The sequence below is a fragment of the Brachyhypopomus gauderio genome, chromosome 1 (genome assembly GCF_052324685.1).
Source record: "Brachyhypopomus gauderio isolate BG-103 chromosome 1, BGAUD_0.2, whole genome shotgun sequence".
NCBI classification, from domain to species: Eukaryota; Metazoa; Chordata; class Actinopteri; order Gymnotiformes; family Hypopomidae; genus Brachyhypopomus; species Brachyhypopomus gauderio.
The window spans coordinates 44,753,687-44,763,116 of record NC_135211.1 but is presented as its reverse complement, the minus strand read 5'-3'; the positions used below and the strand labels follow the sequence as shown (position 1 = coordinate 44,763,116).

The window sequence follows — 9,430 nt, the reverse complement described above, 5'->3', positions numbered from 1 at the left end:
GTACCAGCTGGCAAGAGACGTGGTGTGTTGATGGAATCATTTAGCTGTCTTCACCCCCCCCCCCCCCCACCTGAACTGCTCAGAGCTCTGGGTCTTGGTCTGAGATTACTAGCGGCGCCTGAACTGCACATGTGGGTGGTCTCTAGCAGTGGCTATTTGACACCACTCTCCCCTTCAGTTTGCAGTTTGTTGACTTTTCAGAGATTGCAATGGCTTCTGAAATAATTCCCCAGAATATATAAAATAGCTTTGCAGTCCTTGTGACCAACACATCTGCAGTTCAGGCACCAATTATCTGGCCATTATAAGAATCTCTTTAGACCTCTTTTAAACTCTCATATTGCCTGGAAAACTGTTACAACAGTAACTGATAGTATGCCTTTATAACTGACAGTCAACAGTAGCTACTTGGCTTTTAACTTAATATGTCTAGTATGTCAACCTGTATGGCTGCCTATGTAATTGTGATATAACTATTTCAGACGTAAGTCTTTTTTTAACATGTGCCATTTCTGGTATTGTGCCCACGGCCGATATATACACTTACGCTACCTGAAGGATGCAGGTCTGATGGGAAGTCTCAGATGGCTACGCCTTTTTGGTGTGGAAGCATTTCAAAGGAGGCAAGTTTAAGAACCTTTATCTCTGGCCAGAATGTGAACTGGAGGGATCAGCTTATTCTGGCCAACTCCAGCACCGGCGGAACCACTCTAGAAGTACTCACTGTAAAAGTAGAAGGACTAGAAGGACCCGCTCCAGAAGGACTCATCCCAGAAGAACGTGCTCCAAAAGTTCTCACTCTAGAAGTATGTGTTCTAGAAGTACTTATTCTAGAAGAACTTGCTCTACAAGGACTTGCTATAGAAGGACCTGTACACATCCAACACGCTAGTGTGCAAACAAGCTACGTGCGAGTCCAGGCCCGGGAGTAGCTCGCTCTTTGCTGCAGAACGGGTTTTATATTTCAGTGAGTTAAGGTGATGGGTCCAGAGCCAGCAAGCACGTTCCAGCCTAATTAGAGGACGAACAGTAGCAGACAACCTGTGCCGGAGGTGCTGAACAGAGCATTTATAGTAATAAGCATCAATTAGCACTCATTCCCTTACCATGTGTCAATCTAATGCACATTCTGAATTATCAAGAATTTGAAGGACACTTGGATTTCTAAGAGCTTGTAAGTTGTTCTGAAAGTTGCATGTCAAGTCGAGATGTACGTCTGTGTCTCAAGCAAGCGAAACATCTTCCCAGGATAATAAGCTAGAGGTTTTGGGAGGGGTCTTTCAATGGAAAGAGTTTTAGGGTAATGAGTCCAAGTTACGGCACTTGTAGATACAAATTTCCTCATTAAAATATATCAGGCTACACTGTATATACACGGCATCAGCAGTCACATTTAACTTAATGAGGCACTTCCAAGCAGCTTTAGAGCAACAGGCAGCAGGCTATCGGTAGGCGATGATATTAGGCTTGGCAAGGCCAGCAATGACATGCTGTGTGGTTCTGCAGCTTGGGATATGTGCTGCAGGCGGAGTCGTGTCTGGGGTCGGTGGGTCGGCGGTGTTCGGCTCCCTGGGCTCCATCAGCCTCTGGAGACGCGTGAAGGCGAAGGGACGAGAGGCCAAGGCGCTTCTGCTTAGCATCTGCACGGGCACCGTCAGGGCGGTAACGAGGTGGTGGGATCTGCAGATGAACTCGAATGACCCCGTGCAGCATTACCCACGACGCCCCCCCCCCCCCCCCCCCAGCCTGAGCCATATTAGGAAGTCTGACACTTCAAATGTTTGTCTTTTGTTCCCATTACTTTGATTATTATTCAACAAAAAAGCCAAAAAAATAAATGAATAAATAATAATAAAAAAAACGCAGAGTGCAGGGGAGGATGGAGGTGGAGGAGGAATATGTCCACCGTTGCCAAGCAACAGCAGTTCTAACTATGTGGGTGACAGCGGCTGAGGTAATGAGGAGTCGAGACAAGTGGAGCTCCATTCCGGGCTGAGGATCTGAGAGTCCCGTACGGCCTCGACTGGGAGGTGCAGGCGGAGACAGCTATGAGTCCACAGACGCTCCCTCACGTCGTGCGTGTGTGTGACGGGATCGCGCGGAATCCCTCAGCACAAAAAATAAATAAATAAATTTGCCAAACTCTTATTTTTCTTCTTTTCCGGGTGAAAGGAGAAGGATCTTGCTCTGCGTCATAGTTCTTACGTGTCAGCCATCTTCACTTCCCTCCACTGTCTTCAGATGAATGTTTCCATCTAGTGCCGGCTGTCTAGCGCAGTGGCTAACGGTCTCATGGTGTTTGGCTTTTTGCAGTACGGCCGCCATTGTCTTCTCCTCTTCATTTTTAGACTGTCAGAATGGGAACAAATGGCATTGGTCACACGAACGTGGTGAAATTGCGGCCGTAGAGACGGAGGGATCTCCACCTCGCTTTCAGACGAGATGCTACGTCTGCCAGCCTCCCTCAGTTCGGACTCTTCCATCTGAGTGGTCAGTCTATGATGCCGTATGCAAACTCCGGTCTTGTCCTTGACGGCTCATTCCTGCTTCCTGAAGCTCCCTTGATCTCTAACGACACTTCCAGTGGCTTATCTGGGCACTGTGCCAGAGGACCTTTCCATGCTGCGAGGTCTTGTTAAATGGGTTGCAGTGGCCCGTGTGAAGTTTTCTGGAAGTTCGTTAACACCAGGGAAGGGAGCCCAAGGTCCACGGATCCGAATTTGCAGAGAGTTGATTAATACTACAGGGGACTATGTAAGGACAGAGCCACTGATGTCCTGTCTGCTTATAGTTCCGAGCAAAGGCTTGTGACGGTAAGCTCAGAGACTCTTACCATCAAGAGTACCTAACCTGACCCAGACGTCTCCTGTTGCCGTCCTTCTCTCTAATACCGTCATTCTCTGCACTCTGCGAACAATGATTTAGTCATTTATGCTCCTCCTTGTCCCCTTAGACAAAGTGATGCATCTCAAAGTGCGACGTGCACATTAAAATGCACCGCGCGGGGAGCTGTGGGGCGATCGCTCCGCAGCAGGTGTGTCCTATGGCGGGCGAGAATGATTTTGCCAGAAGAGAGTGTGTTGAGGAATTATGGCGGGCACTCCTCTTTAATATGCCCCATTAGGGCAGATCAGGGCGATGCGTCTTTATCTGCCACTTCCGTCGAGAGGGACTCTCGGCCGGCGACCTTGCGGAGACGGGGAGACGTCGCTCATTTGTCCAGCTCCCCAGGCGCCTTCCTAGCTGCCTATCGCAGATGCATGAATGAGTATTGATGTAAGGGAGCGAGTCAGCATGCTGGTGCGGAATGATAATTACCCCGGCCGTCTATCTCAAGCGCTGCGTGCACTGATGCATGCTATGCCGGCTTTTTTGGAGAAAAGCTACTGTCTGTTTGCTTTACGAAATTGGGATTGAAACCCTTTAATAGTTAAACTGTAACTTAAATTTCAGTACATGCAGTACAAATGTTCGGATCACCTCATCGCTTTCTTGCAAATCCAAGGCATACAAGGACAACATACAAGGACAACAGTAAATAAGGCACAAAACAGACCAATCACAGTGCAGTGCATCAGATAATGCACTTCAGTATGCAGTGACAATCCCAGCTAAGCATTGCTGATCAGCTTCAGTTCTGTGTGTGTGTGTGTGTGTGTGTGTGTGTCTCTGTGTATATGTGTGCTTATGCGTATGTGCATGTGTGCGAGTGTGTGTGTGTGTCAGGAAGGTACCGATCCATCTGCACCCCACCCTTTTATCTATGCACCTGTGGGGGCAATTAACAAAATGATCCTGCTTTGATCTTGTGTCGCTAGCTGCCAGGTGCTGTGCTAGAGGCAGGCGTGAAGACAGGGTGGATGGAGGGTGGAGGGAGGGTGGATGGAGGGTGGAGGGAGGGTGGATGGGCTGGCAGCGACACCATGGAGCAACCGTGTGTGAAGGTTAAGACACACGGTTGGGAGAAGCCAGACCAAGACGGGCTCACCACGTCGACACAAGCCTTGCTTTTTCCCTTGGTCCTTCCTCCAGGACAAGGAAGTATCCAAATGACCCTGCTCAACTCAGGGAGAGTGGGAAACATTTGCTGCTCATTCTGAGGCCCTGGTTTTGAGACTGCCAAGGAATGGCGTGACAAAAGGGGAAATTCACAAAAGTGGGTGTCCTTTGGGGTCTTTTTGAAAGAAGTCAAAGCTTCAGCTCCAGTCAAGGTTGGATGCCTCTGCAAACAATATAATATGAATTCATTTTTCTACCCATCCTGAGAACCTGTTAGTAATGGATATATTATTGGCATGGTATACATATTTTATACCCTCGGAGAAATGCAAAACGTTTTTAAAATCTGAGCAAGGTCTGATTTTATCCATAAAAATTGCTTTTAGTGTGTCAAATTGAAGGATTTGTATTACTTCTATGATTTGCCTCTGCTGTGTATAATATTCACTAAACGTTCTCCCATGACAAAATGATGTGAACATTCCTCATACTGCCTCCTAGCTCAGCATCACCACACTCTTTTCCCCATCATAACCTGTCCTGACCAGTACATACCACTTGTTTCCACCAACAGCTGCTACTGGCTACATCATCATCCCCAGACTTCTGAATGTTTCTACCTGTTGTCAGTTTCACTCAGTGTATTTATTTTCGCTCATATATTTTTCGAGAAGTATTGCCATAGCTTTCTCCCAGTGAACTGACTGGTTTTCTCAGATCTGTTTTGTTCATGGTTATTTGCCCCTGCCTTCTCTGTACTGTGTTTCTTGGATTTGGACTTTCCAACCTCTGCCTGTGTACCTGCCTTTCTGGTTTCGACTTTTTTCTGGACTTTGTTTATTTTTCAGATGGTTTCCTGACTGATTGCTGGTTTTGACCTCTGTCTGTGTTATGACTACGTGGTTTGGACTCACCTCAAAGTGTGGTTTGATTTTGTCTGCCAGCATCTTCCTGATTCTGATTATAGAAATACTTTGCCAACCATGCAGATGGTGGATCCCGACTCTCTCATTTACATTGCATGGGAACACAGGGCACAATCAACAACTGCTTGAGAGTTTCACACAGTCGGTAAGCACTTTGGCTCAGAAGCTGCTTGAGCAATTAAATCAATCAATAATTAAATCAGTCACATCAGTTAAATCAATTAGTCTCCAATATTAAAGATCTTAAGTGTTCAGGCACTATGTTCAGTGAATCCCTAACCTGTCCCCTGTACTCCTGTTGCTCACCACAGTGTGGTGTTTCTGGTTAGCAAACCAGAGACGTTTGACAGCATTTTCTGCTACAATGATAGATATATTAACAATTCCAGTCCCAGTACAGAACAGGCAAACAGTTCTGGCTAAAAGTGAGCTTCGACTCTATTATGAGCTGTTCATCATGGCCATCCAGGTGGTTATTGAACATGAGCGAGGAGCCTGCAGAGAGCTCTTGCCAAAATGTCAGCAAGAGAACTGCATATCTGCATATATGCATATGCATAAGCACACATATATATATGTATCTGTGTACAGTTGAGAATTCCATACAGTCACTGCAGGTAGCAGAGAGAATGAACAAACTCTGCTGGTATCTTTCCGCAGTGGTCTGAACAGCGATGCGCTCACTGGACTGGCATGTAGGAACTGACCCTACATCAGATCATCACTTTGTCTGGACTTGAGAGGAGGCAGGCCTAAAAGACCCAGCAGAACCACGTTGTGTCCCAACACACTGAGCCCGAGGGCGAATCCTGAGAACCATGCTGAGCACAGGCACGAGGTGGGACGTGAGTAGCGCGAGGAGGATATGCAGTGTGACACTTCCTGTCTACCCCAGCTGAGAGACTTTGTTGCTAGCAGGAGGGTCGCTGTATATATGTGGAAGAGCTGGCCATCTCCTACATGAGTGTCAGCTCCATACACCCCAGAGTACCAACATACCTAGATAGCATGTAGAACCTGCTCCAAATGAAATGAAATGTGCCATATTTTGTCAATTGTGATTTTTACACCCCAATCAAAATTAGTCCTCTGCTTTTAACCCATCTGTGCAGTCAGAACACACACACACACACACACACACACTAGTGGTTACTAGGGGGCTGTGGATCACACATGCCCAGAGCAGTGGGCAGCCCTAGCCCTGGCACTGGCGCCCGGGGAGCAGTTGGGGTTAGGTGCCTTGCTCAAGGGCACCTCAGTCATGGCCTGTCTGGGAATCGAACCCACGACCCTCCGGTCACAAGACCAGTTCCCTAACCACCAGGCCATGACTGCCCCTGTATCAGGGGAGAGCGCGAACACATTCCCCCAGTACCAGAAATTATGTAGTCGAGATTCCCCCATTTGGGGAATTCGCAAGGGTCAGCACAGCCTGAGTGCAATGGCTGAGCCTCACCTTGGGCGAACCACCTTCCTGATCATGGTCTCACCCCTGCCAGGTAAGTATGCTAATGTGGTGAGAGTCCCCACAATGGGGTTGGTGTCTAAATCCCTTTCTGTAGTCTTGTACTGTCAGCAAATCCCCTCTGTCTTTTCAATGCTAATCCGAATTTCATCCACACTTTCCTGATGGAGGAGGATCACATTCCTGGGGAGCCTTTGAAAGTTTTCCTGAAGACTGCAGCACTGGATGGGGGACCACTGGGGGTCCTGCTTCATTTTGCTTCATACTACACCATTAGTATGCTCTGCATACACAATTAAGTTTCTAGTCCAGTTCCAGATTGTGTTCTGCCCTGCCTATACCAAGAAATGCCTCTGAAAGCTGGGTAGGGGCAATTCTCCCACAACAGATTGTGAAACTTTCTAAGCTACATCCGGTAGCATTCCACTCTCCCAAGATCACTCTAATGTGCAGAGCAGTAGAATCAGAGACTAAAAGTTGCTTGCAGTAAAACCTAAATTAAAAGAATGGAAAGACCTGTCTAGCCAACCATCCATTTGTAGTTGTGACTGATCATGAGAACTTGAAATGCCTGCATACTGCTAAACGAGGCAAACCAGCCCACTGGACACTGCTCTTATCCAGTTGTTGATTTAACATCATGTTCCACCCTGGTTCTCAAAACACTCTCCTGTGTGCTTCAGGGAGGTGAGAACAGCGCACCAGCTCCAGAACTAGACAACACATTCCCTCCCAGTCCCACCATCACCTCCACTCAGCGGGAGCTTGATGATGAGATTGAGCAGGCCCTAGAAAATGTGCAAGCTCCCAGTCAGTGCCCCTCAGGTAAAAGTTCCAGACCAGTTCTGTTGACCGTCTTATCACGCGTGCACATTCCTCCCTCACCTCAGGGCATCCTGGGGAAACATGCACTGGGCAGCTTGTTGCTAACTGTTTTTCTGGTTGGAAACACTGAAGAGTGATGTGCAAACTTGTCATCCTACTGCGTCTGCTCCCGTTGTCAAACCCCCAAGGCATTACCCGCAGACATTGTCTGTGCTGGTACACCCATGGTCTCACGTTGCCGACCTCCGTGACTCAACGTTACAATGCTATCCTCACAGTGGCAGACATATTTTCTCGAGGAGTTCCGTTTACCCCATTTTCTGCCCTGTTCGCAACTTGTGAGACTGCAGATGTTATCTTTACTCGGGTTTTTTTGACATACCGGAGGACATCCTTTCTGACAGGAGTCCACAATTCACGTCCAGGTATGGTTCGCTTTTTCGGAATATGTCGGAGTGGCGATCAGTCTTATATCGAGTTTACTGGTTGGTGTGAGAGGGCTAACCAGGAGCTTGGAAAATGACTAAGACTGTTCTACCATAAGTCTTCAGATTGGTCTGGGTTACTTCTCTGGGCAGAGATCACCCAGAACTTGTTAATATATTTGACTACTTTCACTTCTTTTGAGTGTATTCTAGAGCTTTGATGCTCCATGGGCCTGTGGACCACCCTCTGAGGCCTTGGCTGTGAATTTCTGGATGTTGCACAGTGGACTGGTGTGGGAGGAAAAACACCAGATCAGTGAGACCATCCTGCATCTAAGCAATGAGGGCGCAGACTAGCATAAGAGTCCCTTGCCATCATACTAGGCAGGCGACTAGGTATGGCTCTCCACACGAGACTTTGAGTTAGAGGGAAAATGTAAAAAGCTCAGCCCCAGGTACATTGGCCCATTTGAGGTCCTGGAGAAAACAAACGTGGTTTGGATCTGTATTCTCAATATCACTTTCCATTGTACCTTTTGGTATCTTGTAATTCAAGGTTCCCTTGATGGGTCAACTCCTGAGGACATGCTGCCTGCTCTGATGGAGATGGAGGCCCCATGTGGTGCATCAGCTGTTGGTCTCCAGACAATGGGCAGGCAGGCGTACTACATTATTTTATGAACTCGGAGAGATATGACCAGGAGGAGAGGTCCTGGATGGCTGCCCGTGATATACTGGAGCCCAGCTTAATGGCCAACTTCCACAGTCAGCATTCTGAGAATCAAAGTACCACCTCTGCACACCAGACTCAATTTCCCATCATCACCTGCCATTACACAAGTGAAGTGTCATTCAAATTCATCCAATGGGTCAAGCTCTATGTCCTTGTCAGGCTCACCCCCTCCTTGGCATTGTGGTTCTCACTGGCAATGCCTCTTCCTCGATTTCCATCTGCTTTTATTTTGCTTTCCCTTCTTGTGTCAGCTTTCACACCCCTTCCTTGTTAACCTCCCCATTAGCTCTTTCACATGTTTCATTCCCCATTTCCTCATATATTTATATCATGTTTTCACTTAACCTTGGCTGGTCATTGCATGCAGCCCCATTCTCAGTTTCAGTGTTAGTGTTTACGTGTACTTTTGTAGGAGCGGGTGTGTGTGACAGTCCTTTTATAATATATAAAACAACACGCTATTGCATTGTTGGCCATAACACTATTGGGGACAAGGTGATCAAGACTCTAATATCTTTTTTGTTTGTTTAAAAAAAAAAATTAGGAACAGAATCACTCTTTAACCAACCAAGAATAGAATATGAGTGTTTAAAACAAAATCAATTTAAGGTATTTGACTAATTAGTCTTAAACATACATTTCAACCAAAGTCTCATTACATAAAAATTATTCCTTTGAGAAAAAAAATGATAATTTATTTTTGTACAACACTACTTTTTAAAGTGATTAGATGATCTTAGTGTAGGCTGGTAAAGTAATATGTAGACCCTAACAACTGATCAGCAGTCACCCAGACAACTTACTACAAAGATGTCATCCTCATGATTAATTTTTAAAGGGGACATATTTTACTCTCTTTACATAATTTAACACAATTCTGAGGTCTTTGGAAGGAATCTGTGAAAGGTACCAAAAGACAGGCATCCTAATTGAGCTTTTGCATAATGTATTCCCTTATGCCATTCTTCATTATGGGGGTAAAAATCTGGATATTGGTTTTAAATGGTAATGTCAACAGCTCTCATTATCTGACTCATTTGTGGGGGGAGGGGGGGGG

General features: G+C 46.5%; 1 non-coding gene across 1 annotated transcript; it reads right to left on the bottom strand.

Annotated features, from left to right (window-relative positions):
* Positions 1 to 6,268: 6,268 nt before the first annotated feature.
* On the bottom strand, positions 6,269 to 6,432 carry LOC143528157 (U1 spliceosomal RNA). The gene has a single exon (XR_013134377.1). It is a non-coding gene; the product is annotated as a U1 spliceosomal RNA (small nuclear RNA).
* Positions 6,433 to 9,430: the final 2,998 nt, after the last annotated feature.